Source organism: Triturus cristatus, chromosome 3_1, assembly GCF_964204655.1.
Source record: "Triturus cristatus chromosome 3_1, aTriCri1.1, whole genome shotgun sequence".
Taxonomy (NCBI): Eukaryota; Metazoa; Chordata; class Amphibia; order Caudata; family Salamandridae; genus Triturus; species Triturus cristatus.
In genome coordinates, this window is record NC_140583.1 from 784,218,184 (window position 1) to 784,231,749 (window position 13,566).

At 45.2% G+C, this 13,566-nt stretch overlaps 1 protein-coding gene across 5 annotated transcripts in view; it reads left to right on the top strand.

Annotated features, from left to right (window-relative positions):
• Positions 1-13,566, top strand: part of LOC146861028 (putative methyltransferase DDB_G0268948) — a 598,370-nt gene that overhangs the window by 324,152 nt on the left and 260,652 nt on the right. The gene's annotated exons all lie outside the window — the stretch shown is intronic.

The following is a 13,566-nucleotide window of genomic DNA, read 5'->3' on the forward strand; positions in this document are numbered from 1 at the left end:
AGGACGTACGTACGTTTCCATACAATCAGGGATACCTATTGATCTCACTATCCCAGATTTCCTGGCACGGGATGTCTATGCTGGCATTGAACCCCGTCCCATGGCACTAATTTCCCCTGTGTGATTGAGATGAGCAGCCCTGCACTGGAATTCCATTTACAGGGTCCACTGATTGTTAAAGAAGGTGACCCCAAAGATGATAAGTGCTGCCCTGGGACCGCAGGCAGGAGCAGACATATTTGTGCACCTGTGTGGTGGTTGAGGCACCTCCAAGAACCTTGTTTCTACAAAGCCCCAACCAAACAGTGTCCTCTCCTATGGTACCCTGTCTGCTCATCCTGTCTACCTCAGATTGGATGTCACTCAGCTCAGTTAAGAGATATAGTGCAGTGGGGTTGGTCTCATACGGGGTGATGTTTACTAGTATCCTACGAGGTTCCACTATAATGGATTGGATTTTTGCCTAGATCCTACATAGTTACAGCTGGAAGAGGAATTTTGCTTTTTCAGGAGCTATCTCCTGAGCTACATAAAGTCTGTCTGCACCTACACCATGAGGTATCCATGAACAGATGTAACATGATTTGTTTGGTGTTTGTGTGCTACATCGGACATATGTTGGTACCAGGTGTTGTGTAGGAGCACGCTGTGTAGCGCTTGAGGAATACTAATGTTTGGTTCAGTTTAGGTATATGTGGGGTGGGAGAATTCTCTGTGCATGCGTCCCAAGAATGTGGAAGTAGAGCTTACAAAATCATGTACATTTTTGTTTCTAGAGGAGCTTGAAAGCACCCTGGCTAAGGGTACAAATATATAAGGGTACATAACTTAGAAAGCTTTTGCAAAATGTAGGAACATCTTTGGGAGAGATGTCTGTCATCTCGACCTGTCTTTTGTTGTTCGTTGTCTGTGGTCCGGTGTCGGGTGGCTGTTGTCTGGGCTCCGGTGTCTGGTGGCTGTTGTCTGTGCATCCAGGGGTGTTTTTGTCTTAGTGCGGTGCAAAGAGAAAGTGTCTTAAAAACTTGGGGCAAGATGTAGGTGGCTAAATACCAGCTGGTAACACCGAAATTCTGTAAATTTCAGCGTTACCGACCGGTATTTAGCCATTCCTAATGTAGGTAAGGAATCGGTAAATAAGGAATCGGTAAATACCGATTCCTTATTGCTCTTGCATTTAAGGAATCGGTAATACTGATTCCTTAAATGCAATGTAGGAAGCACATTAAAGAGTGCTTTTGAGTCTTAAGAAATCGGTAATTACCACCAACTTCAAGTTGGTGGTAATTACTGATTTCCTTTAAAAAATCACTTTTTTGTTTTTTGTTAAGTGCCATGTGGCACACATTCATGCCCTTAGGGCATGTATGTGCGCCACATGTGCACACATGCACATTTCAGGGGTGCAACAGGGTGTCCTTTTGACACCCTGGCACCCTTGAAAGTGCTCCCACTATTAGCGATTCGGTAATACCGAATCGCTAATAGTGAATGTCTTCACATTCATTCCTATGGGCCTCCAAGCCCATAGAAATGAATGGGTAGGTATTCCTTATTACCGAATCTCAATTACCGATTCGGTAATAAGGAATATTAAGGATTCGGTATTTTTTACCGAATCTTTACCTACATAGGATATACAGATTTCTTAATAGCGAATCGGTAAACTACGCTATTAAGAAATCGGAATTTCAGATTTTCCTACATCTGGCCCAAAGTTACAAAGTGAGTTGAATTATGAAGTACTTGAGTGACTGGTCTTTTGAAAGTCTTTTGAGAGTCCTGATTATAGGAATGGCGGGCTACAGCAACGTTGGTGCACTTACAGTTCGATCACTGACCTGTCGGGTAAGAGCTGTGGATTGTAGGTCAACTTGGAAAAAACGCATTTGTTAGGCAATTAATTGGAACATTCCTGTTTCATCTGTAAAACAATCCTGCTATATGGTTTTACTGAAGGCTATATTGTTTTACTGGGAGTTAATTTTTCTATCGGGAACAGACAGAGGGGATGGACTTTTTTATGGCATTGGTGAGGTTTTTAAATTAATTTCAGTGAGTGTTACAATTTTGGGGACGACCAGGGATTTTTAAACTAATTTTAATGCAATTCATATTATGGGTTTTGCCCCCTCTCCTTGCTAGCTACAGCTGGACAGTATTTTCTCTTCAGGTTATTCTGTTCGGAGCGCGTGTCCTTTTGACCCATTTAGGCTGCTTGCAATTGTGAGGAGAGGTGGGTTTAAGTTTCTGTTGACACATGTATGTCCCTTGGGTCTTTGCACGTGTCTGGAAATTAGGTTTCTCTAATTTAGGGTAAATGTTCGGGTCCTGCCCTTCCTCTTGATGGGTCGAGAACCTTTGGGCTCTTTTGTGTGAGTCCCAGCGGGCTATTTCCTGCTCTTCGGTGTTTCACTTCTAAATGATACAGGATGTGATTGGAAGGTAAATCTGTGGACCCCTTGTTGGAGGCCTGCAGTGGGAAAATATGTCTGGGACTATGTTTGCAGCGTTTTCTCAGCAACAGTCAAGGGTCCCATTGGAACTTTAGGTGTCCGGCCTGATGGAGGTGGCGTACATGAACTTGGTGGGACTTTCTAATGGATTTGGGCCCGTGAGCTGCCCCTTCTTCCCAGACCCTGGACGATACAGATTTATCACTTTTGGTGAGGTGTGATCCAATGGGTCGAACTTAGAAGATTTTAGAAGCCTTTTGGGGGGAGGAGGATGGAACCAAAGGCTCTGCCCCCAGGTGTGCAGTTGGGGGCTTGTTGAGTGGTAAGTAAGCTAACTGAAAAATCTGCTTGCTGTTGGATTTATCTACTGACTCAGTGCTGGATTAGTGTGGGGCCCGTGTAGCTCCAGGATTCTTTCAACCCCCTTCCCAAAACGCCTGGAAGGTCCGCTTCCACCACCATACAATTTGTTTAGCTTTGGAACTATACAGGGGCCTCCATTTGAATAAGGCTTGAAAAACATTAGAGAGGGAGGTCCTTTTGATCTGCAGCATGCCCTTGTGGTATCGGCAAAAGGATCTGGGTGCCTGCTTTCTTGCACTGGTGGGAGGTGTCCTGCTCCCTTGTCAGACTGCCTTACCTCCGGCTGTGCGGTCATCCAACCAGCCGCAGTTGATCAACAGCCGTGGGGGCTCTGGGCTTCCTGTGGGCATCTGGATGGAAAACTCTAGCGTGGATTCCCAGTCTGCATAGTACGGCCGCCCTGAGGTTTTACTGTATGAACTTAAAGGTTTTGAATTATCCTGGCTGTTTGGGGTTAAATTAAAGATTTTGAGTTATCCCTACTGTTGTTAAAATAAAGGTTTTGACTTATCCCTACTGTTGAGATGTTTCCTTTTTACTTTTGGGGGGGAGCTTCCTGCAGCGAGTGTGAGAGGTATACTTGTACTGAGATTCTGTGTTAACTGTATGTTTGGGGGTTCTATGTGTAGGGGAATCTGTGGGGGTAGTCCTGATTACTAGGCCTGGGCTAAAATTCCGTTCCGCTCGCGGAAATTGTGATAATTTGACATTTTCGTATTCCGCGGAGAGCGCGAAAATGTCACAATTTCCGCAATCCGCATTTTACCGGAAATGTTTTGCTTGCTCGCGCTGTAAAATAATACATTCTCACGTGCGCGCAATCGCCTTACCTGAATCCCCGCGTTCGCCGACAAGTTTTCCCGATCCGGTCGCGTTCTCCACGAGATGTTGGATTGTTGGTAGCCATTTGCGCTGTCTCGCGACAGTTCGCGCCCGCAGTAACGTCATTCGTCGCGCGATCACGTCTTTCTTCTCGCGATCATGCACTGCGAGACAAGTGAAAACAAGATGGCCGCGCCCGCGAGCAACCGCATGGGTAAGTTGGCGAGCCGCAACCACGCAGAAAATACCGCGAACGGGCGGGAAAAAAACTTCCGCATCTTCGCGATATTTTCGCGTGTTTGTGGAGATTTTTAAACATTTTCCCGATAATTTGCGAAAGTGAATTTCGCAAATTCTGCCCACCCCTACTGATTACAGTCTATTCCATTTGCGGTATTCTTTTAGGCGACAATAGGCAGCTTTGTTGTTTCTTTGGCGAGAGTAGTTACACTCTATGATAATTTGAGACCTCCCACCTTTTGATTCTCTGGTGCAAGCACTCAGTTGGATTCCCTTGGGATCCAGTGGCTGAGTTCTCACCCAATCAGATGCCACCTGTACATTTGTGGTCCTCCTGACCCCTTTTGGGGTGCTTTCGCCAGTTTCTTGGTCACTCCAGCTGACCCCTGGGGTGAGGAATGTCAGAGGTAACCTGTCCATTCTAGGCCCAGGGATTTGTCCCAAGCAACAGGCAGGGACAATTCCTTGAGGCAGTGTCCTGATGCTCGGACATGGCACCTTCCCTGCCACAGTCATTTGTCTCGGCCCGGTATCAGGTAGCCAAGAGGGGGCTCCTAATGCAGGAAAAGCACCCCCTGGCCCAGGTGTCTCTTCACCTGGGCTGCCTCCTTCTTCGAGCAGGACCCAGGTTGGTGGCGGAGACTGAGCCGGTTAGCCACAAGCTGGCTTCCCACCTAGCCTCAGGGGATGTGATAGTCCTGTGTGTGTCCTGATCAGGGGAACCCCGGTTACCCGAGTTCCTGGCTGCTTTGTCTGTTTTCTACAAGGCTGTCATGCTAGGCCGTACAATTCTAAGAGAATGTCCATATAACCCTGGAAAGCTCCTCTGAGGAGCACACAATGGTCCGGGATTGCTCTGGCTAGCCTCCCTGAAGAGTGGGCGGATATTGTTGGTACACATTTGAGGGGGGAGAGTCAGGGAGAGGAGCAGGCTATAGTCCCATTCTAGGTGAACTGGATGGACATTCTCAATTTTGTCAATATGTCCCATCTCAATATGTTGATCGGGGAGGACAGTTAGTACAATACCTGTTCCCTGGTCTTGCTTCCACCTATTTTTAGATCGAGGGGTTCAGTGAGAGGGACTCTGGCCATGGATGCCGTAATTCTCTGTATCGTGGCAGTGGTCTTTGATATAGGGGCTGCTCCTTTCCATAGGCATAACCTAGCTGCCCATGTATCCAGGAGGAAGTGATCTAGTATTTTGCATATGAGCATTGTGACTATGGGGCCCTCCTCAAGTCTGTCCGGGGTGGCCAGGGGGTTGATCATGTTCTTAAGCCCCTGGGTGGCCTTTGGCAAGAGCTCCCTATCTTCCCCCTGTTTTGGCAGGCCCCATTCTAGGCTTTCGCCGTCGCTGTCGGCCTCAGAGGAACTAGAGCCTTCCTCTTCACTGTTGCTAGCTCTGTGGACGTGTATGGTGCATGTTGGGGCCACCCCTCTGTCGGCCCACATTCTTAACAGGGTCATTTGCATGTAACTCTCTAGGCCCTTTTGTCTGGTCTGAATGAAAGTTTTGGTGAGTTCTATGATGTTGGTGTCAAACACTACCCCCTCAGGCCAGGTGAATGCGTGTCTCCTGGTATGGATATGCCACTCACAGCAGTATCTCTCTCTAATCTCCAAGTCTGGTTGGGAAACTTCCCTCGCATGTGGTCTAGTGGAGTCCCCATGATGGATTGGGAAGTTTGTTTGTTTTTGGTTTTATGTGAAATTTGATTGCCTAAAGCGTTTTTGAATAATCATAATTCTACTCAACCTATAACAAATGTGCAATTGTTAGTTCAGAGTTGGTTTGTAGCAGTAAATTAGAAATCATGAACCTTCGATTTGGAAAAAAGGGGTTATCATTACCTAAAGCATAGACTTACTAGTATGACATAACATTTCAATACGCAGCATGATTTGAAAAATTTCAACAAGACCACAACATCAATAAATGCATAAACATTGAAAACATCTAATAGAGAGTAAAAATGTTGACAGAAAAAACAGTTATTTTGTCCAAAACACTGAGCTCTCTCCTAGTGCCTATAGCCCGTGGAAAGGAGATGTTAATGTTAATAGTACTTATAAAGCGCAAAAAATCATCCTAAGTAGGATATCACGGCGCTATAATGTCAATAGTGAGTAGTAGGCAGATAACAGGGTCATTATTTTAATCAAGCTTGGGGAAGAGAAATGTTTTCAGTTGCTTCCTGAAGGACAGGTGGTTGTCCGTTAATCTAAGATTCACAGGCAGCTCATTCCAACTGGTCGCCGCCAGGTGGGAGAAGGCCCGTCCGGCCATCCTTGCTGATTTCACACGGGTAATTCTTGCTCTTGCTGTTGTTAGGGAGCGTAAATTCCTGGATGGGGCGTAGAATGCGATTTTGTAATGTTAATGTTAATAGTACTAATAAAGCGCAAACAATTATCCTACAATCATCCTAAGTAGGATATCACGGCGCTATAATGCTCTGTGCAGTACGCAAAACTAGGTGAGCCCGATAGTCTGTCAATATCGGCTCGGTGGACACAAATTAGCACCGATTTAAGCAGAGAAAAAGGAATAACCTTATAACTATGGGCCCTCAGTGCCCTGACACAACCTACACCTGATTCACCCATGTCCAGATTTTCCCTAATATCCGAATGACACCCTATATCACACCCCCGGGGCTGTGCATATCACTGCCTAATGCCTAGCAATTTAAGCAGGGAGAAAAAAGGGAGCACCTCTCACTTCTTTCGATAGTCCTAAGTCCTAAGAATCTATGTAACCAAAAAATCAAGTTTGAGATGTTAGCTCTATATCACACCCAGAGCCTATGCGAATCAACTTGCCACCAAGCCCAGCGGTCAAGGCTTTCCCCTGCTGACACCCGGGGACTAAGCAAACCCTGTTCCACGCCTACAGTCAGTCTAACCTTTGCCTTCTTCTAGCGTGCTTACTAAGGGAAAAACAAAACCATTCTTTGAGCTTGTCCTTGTTTGCCATATGCCACAGGTTGGGGCTAAGGATCACATGTAGTCTCTTACCCTATGACGGTTGCCTCTGGATGTACCTCTGCCCCGTAGATTCAGCAGAACTTCTAATCAATAATGGCTTCTGCTCACCAATTGTTTTGCGCAGATGAATCTGTTTGGGTTGGGGTCCTTCCTTTGACTGCAGTCAGGCTCAATGAACCAATCTCTCCTGGCTGGCTGGCTGACCAAAATGTTGCTCTGATATGAATTTACCTTAAATAAATGAAAAGACTAGAGGCGTTTGGCAAACCAGGAACAAGTTGGTTTAATTAAATGCTGTGGCCGGGAGAGCTTGGGCAGAGTGCGTCTGCTCAAAATCTCTCAATGAACGAAGTATTGGCCATCAACTTATATAGTTCATGAGGTACAATAAAATTATTTCTACATTCGTAAGGAGTATCTTAGTCATAAATCAATCAAATGTGTGCATATGAGAAGGACACAGATGGCTCTCAACCTCGAAGAGAGCTAATGTGGGCCTTTGTCTATGTGTTCAGATGTCTGGCATGAGAAGTGCGTAATAACTACATATGGTGTGCATATCATGTTGTGATTGGTTGTGTGTACCCATCTACATGTGGTATCTAGCTTTGTGGTATTTCTGGGGAATGCGAGCCTTTGGCCTAATGTTTTTTATTGGGGCCAGTTACCCCGGACTTGTTTGTGATGCAACTCTTAATCTGTGGAATCAATCAGTGTTTTAAATGGGTGCGTGTTTGCCTTTAGTGTATAGGGAAACCCACCTGTGGCCTGTGTTTCAGCGTGGGCGTGGATCACAGGATCTGCCTGACCACGTATCTCTGGCTCAGGGTTGATGGGTAGGTCACCTTGGGTGAATCCAGCAGCAATGATGTGAGTTCATTGGAACTCCTAAGAATAATATGGCAGACACTAGTATCATTATCAACATTGTGCATACAGTTGTCATCTTGGACATTGACATCATTCTTAATGGGATTTAAAAAGTTAGGTTCACTTTGGTCTGAAAGCCCATTGACATTGAACTTATTGTCAACAATAATAGTATCATATGAGCACGGATTATGACATACACTGGTATCATTATTGCTGATGTCAGTGCTGCTGGGCGGGCGCAAGTTACAGTATAGGTTGACATTGCATTGATGGCCATCGTCGTTATTGTCCAGGCACAGGCTATGGCATACGTTCACATTGCATTTACTGATATTGTCATAGTCGGGCCTACACATTTCATGGCATTCATTGACATCGTAGTCACCCATTCCAACACTGTGTAGTGCATGTGGGGTGCTATTTTTTTTTTTTTAAATAAACACCCAACCTGCTCACCCCACCCCCCGGGTCAGGAAAAAACAGATCAAGTCATACAAAATTATCTTTGAAAATATAATTTGATAGGCAAATGGAGTAAGAACGGCAGTAATACGAAACAGATGTAAAAAACAGACCATTATTTAAAGTGCAACGTACGGAATAAATATGATGACAGGGCTAACAGTAATAAATATTAACCAAGCTTCCAGCTTTTGCGCCTTTTATAAAGTGCGACTTGCAGAATAAATATAATGACAGGGCTGGCGGTAATAAATATTTACCAGGCTTCCCGCCTTTAAACATACAAATCCCTTCAGCGCAATAATGTCACAATTAAAACTAAATCCCGGAAACATTAAAAAATCACCATCGGGCTGTGATTTAAAGTGCAAAATGCAGATCTAAAAGACGATTGGGCGATCCCTCCTGTATGCTCAAACCTCCTCAGTTTTCTAATCTAGTTAAGGGTGTTCATATTAGCTGACCTTTTTTCTTTGGTTTAACTCCCTTCCTTGTAAAGATTGCTTTCTCCAAACTTGAGATGGCTAGCAAACGGGCCAGCCAATGTTGAAATTGCGGAGGTTGTGGATCTAGACATGCTGTCAGTCTAAAAATCGTCATATCAGCAACCAAAAAATAATCTATCTCAGGAAATGACCTCTCGCTAACAACCCCTAGTAAAATTGCCTTTGGGCTCGGTTTAACATTAATATCTAATTTAGTGAGAAAAAATGTTTGTATATCATTCTTAAGCTGATTTAACGATGGACATGTTGCAAACATATGAATAATGTCAGCACCAAACATGGAGCAACACGGGCACTTAGTACCATGCCCGAGCTCCACTTAGCAATTCTCTCAGGCGTGTAATAGAGCATAAAACAAGTTTTGAAAAACTGCACTTGCAAATTGGCCGACATTAACACAGTTTGAGATAGGCTAAGAGCTTTTGCAAATTCGTTTTCAGTAATTATCAGCTTACCCTGCCATTTTACACAGTGTTTCTCAAGATCATCTTTCATTTCGCTATTCAGCAGCTGATAGATTGACCAGATACAGATTGAGTTCTCTGTTGTTAACCTATACACCAGTAAATTCTTATCAAAGCCACTTGGGCCCCCCCAATTCTCTGAAGATAATCTCTAATTTGCAGGTATTTAAAGAACTCTCTATTGTTGATACCGAATTTTGCCTTTAGCTCGTCGAACGAGACACCGACCCACCCAAGAAAACAAAGTACCCAATTTCTCTGTACAAGCCAAATGCCATAGATGCATCTAACCGTCATTAAAGATTCCAGGTAAATTTGGGTTGTTCAGAGTTGGAGTATAAAAGTTCAGTCTCCCCAGACCGAGGAGTTTCCGTATTGCAATCCAAGCCTTACCATTGCCCAAAAGGCACTTGAACCTAACCTTTTTATAGTAACTATACTCCACTTGTCTTAACAAACACCCCCAGGCCTCTCTCCCCAGCAATAATACATATATGGAAGGTGTAATGTCCAGTGAAGCCTCTTGTGGAGGTTCCATCAACAGAATACAGCTATATTGCAATACAGTCTAAGATTGGGGAGGGCCCACTCCCCCCCCCTTTCTCTTGGGAGTGAAAGATACATCAACGCTCTTCTTGGCTTGGAGTAGGCCCATATCTAGTAAATATTGCCTCAAATTACAACGCCCATCATGGTAAGGTGCAAATTGTTTAAGCTTGCCAACCCTTTCTTAGTTCTGTCTGCCAAAGGATCTAAATTTATGTTAACAATAGATTCCACTTTCGAAAAGATGTAAACACCTAAATATAAAGCTTTTTCAACTACTCTTTCATCCACCACAGCAATCTTCTCATTGATAACAAACTGCGTTTTATCCTTATTTAGAGAGAAGCCAGATATACCCCCAAAGGCAGCCGCTTCTTTCTCAATTGCCTTGATAGCACCTACAGAGCTATGTGTGACAACTGCCACGTCATCTGAATAAGCCAAGATCTTTGTTTCGTGGCCATGCATGATTATTAATGGGATACCAGTGCTTTGCTCTATTCTTCTTAAAAATGGGTCGATATACAGGGCGAACAGGAGTGGGGAGTAAGGACACCCCTGTTGCATTTCCCGGATGATCGTTACTACTTCGGTCATGCTTCCCGAGATACAAACTCTTGCTGTAGAAATGTGATCCAGGGCCTGAGCAAGATGGCGTCTGGCCAGCGGCCCACTAACTGGTGGGCTCCCTGCCTTCCTCTTACGGATGGGTCGTTTATGGGACCTCTGTAACCCGGCACAGCTGCTTGGCTTCGAAGAGGGGCACTGTCAGGAGACGCCATGCGGCGGCTCCCGCGACGTCCCAGCGTGTAGCCCGAGGTGGTGCTTGATGGCCGGTAGGTTCTCTATGACCGCCAAGAAACTTACAAGTTTGGCAGCCGGTACTGCCAGCTCGATCCCTGAGGGGACTATAAAGTCCAGCATGCACCAAGGGAGCCTCAAGTAGATTGGGGCAGAATCCAAGAACAAAAAAAAGGGGGATGTGTTTAATGACATCTCAAGCAAGAGAACCACCCGTGGGCATAATTAGCTGGTGGCAGGGGAAAATCAACCTGTGATTTCGGATCTTTTTCGTGTGAAAACCAGGACTCTGTTACCGCGTCTCTCCCCGCAGCGCTTGCTTCTGTTTCTGCACCCCCCACTACTCAAGAGCAGGTGTTGTTGCCCAAGACCATCTTCGGATGCTGTAAGAAAAATTAAAACAGGTGAAGTGTAGAGTCGCGCAGTCAGCCCCAATGAGGATGCAGGGGGGAAAGGGCAGGCTGATCAGATTCTCAGTGGGAAGCACATTTCTGAGGACATTAGTGAGGACGGCCCTGGCGATCGTGGGGGGCCCCTGATCCCTGCTCTCTTACAACCAACTGAAGCTGATCCCATCTCTTCTGGCTTTGACTCCCTCAGGATCCCTGTTATGATGGCCTCCCCTGACCAGACAGGAGGGTGGGAGAAATTCTTCTCCTTAAACAAGGAATCAGATTCTTCAATGATGGATCTAGGTGGATCAACTTTGTCGCTTTCCATGTCATCTAGGTGGATCTATTGTCTCTACAGGATGGAAAAAAAGATCAGGGGGATCAAAAAGTAAAAAAAGGCCTCCAGCATAGATAAGAGACAGCCAGCAGGTGAAAGCAAGGCTGGTAAGGCCCAGAAGGAGTACTCGAAGAAAAGGACCCCCAGGCTCAGTTGGGATTACTCCGCAGTCCAACTCTTGGACAATCCGGCTCAGAACTTGAAGGAAACCACCGCTGGAACTATAACAGCTCAAAAACCACCACCTTCTTTAATCCTCGCTACAATTAAACCGATGCAAGCAGAAATTCGGTTTGATAACTGACGGGCAAAGTAAGCCTCTAAGAAAATACAAGGAGTGGTCAGGAAAATAAGTAAAACCTGTACTGAAATCTCCAACCGGATGTCCAACTTAGAGGTTCGAATCAATACACTTGAACAGGAGTTCACTGAGTTAAAGACAACAAGCTCCTTCCAAGACCCCATGCTCACAGAGATGATGTGGAAGATGGAGGACTATGAGAACAGGCAAAGAAGGAACAATTTGAAGCTATCGGGTATCCCAGAAGGAAAAAGGGAGGGGACTTTAGAGGTTATGGTATTTAACTCTTAAAGGGTGCATTCCCAGTACTTACGGGATGCGATTGGGAAAAGGAAATCCAGAGGGTGCACCAATTCCCCCTTACTCCCAAAAAACAGCAGGCAGACAGTAACGCATACCCTACGGCTATGTTGATTTATTTCGGAAATTTTCTTTTGAGACAAAGTATTTTTGATTTGGCTCGCCCTAATGCTAGAAGAGAATTTGAGGGAGTCACCTTCTTTGCACGGCCAGACTTTGCCCATGCAACGGTAGAGCAGAGATGGCGGCTAAGGCAGATGTTTGCCCCCTCCAGAAATTAGGTGCCGAAGTGTACCTACAAAATCCTGCAAAATTGAAGGTAGTTTGGAAGGGTCGCACCCATACCTTTTTTTCGGAGAATCAGGCCCAAGAATTTCAGTCAGAGCAACAGGACGAGTCTGATTTAGTGGGTGATAAGTCAAAACACATCTATCAATGCTGGGTAAAAATCTGAGAATTACGGAAAGTGAGTGAAAAGGTTTAAAAAAAAAGTTGTAAGAATATGAACATGTTGTTGCCTTCAAGGGGGAGATGGAGGGAGCCCAGGGAGTGGGGTATGTTGTGTCAGATGGCGTCATTCAGGCTAGGCCTGGTTGCTCAGTGGTGTAGGGTGGGTGAGGAGATGGTGTGTAGGATGCAGGGTAAAAGTAGCCAATGAATGACAGGCAAATGATCCGTATTGCATCTATTAATATATGTGGTCTTAATGACCCTAAGAAAATATCCAGAACTTCCTTAGGCTTAAGACTCCTGAGAGAGGATATTGTCTGCCTATAGGAGACACACATTGAAGCCTCACAGAAGGATACCCTTAATCCTCTTGGCTATAGACTAGTAGCCGGTACCTGACAAGGTGTACGCACTGCGGGTGTGGCGATCCTGGCCCGAGGAAACTCGTTAAAATTTTCACAAATAGGGATCGATCCTAAGGGGAGATGGGTAGCAGTAGTCTGTCATTCTTCCTGTGGGGGATAATTCACGCTGTGCTAGGTTTATGGCAGTCTACTCGATGATCCCACAATTTTAAGTCAGGTTTCTAAGGAGTTAACATATCGTCCCCTACCTCTAGTTTTGTGTGGGGATTTTAATCTTAATTTCCCTGGAAGCTTTGATATATGTGGACAGGCACCGTACTCTGGGAGAAAGCCTAAGGTATATCCAACCCTTAAAGGGATATGTAAAGATCACAGTTTGGTCGATGTGAAAATAATCAGATGGCGGATGGGTGCACATATTATTCCACCCCATATGATACACATGGCCGCCTTGATTACTTTTTTGCGTCCAACAAGTTAACCACAACTTGTCAAATTGATTGATACCCCTGGTTCCTTTCGGACCATAATCCTCTTGTTTTAGAGCTACAGGGAAAAGGGGGGAAGCCAGTAAGCGCATGGAGTTTCGAACATGCACTCCTCACCAATGAGGAGTATTGCAAGCACATCAGCAAGTGGATCCCAATTTTCTTTGAAGAGAATACCAGCAGTGCCTCCGTAAGTACGGTGTGGGATACGTTTAAGGCCTGCTTAAGGGGAGAGACATTAAAATTCTCACTGAACAAAGGAAAACAAGACAGGCAGATGAATAAAGCTAAGCAAGATAATTTAGCAACAGCTGAGGAAAATCTAGTGAAGGCTATACAGCAAGCAGGGGATGTAAAGGTTACACTTGCAAGGGGAGACATAGAGTCGATATTTGCAAATAGGGCAGCAGCG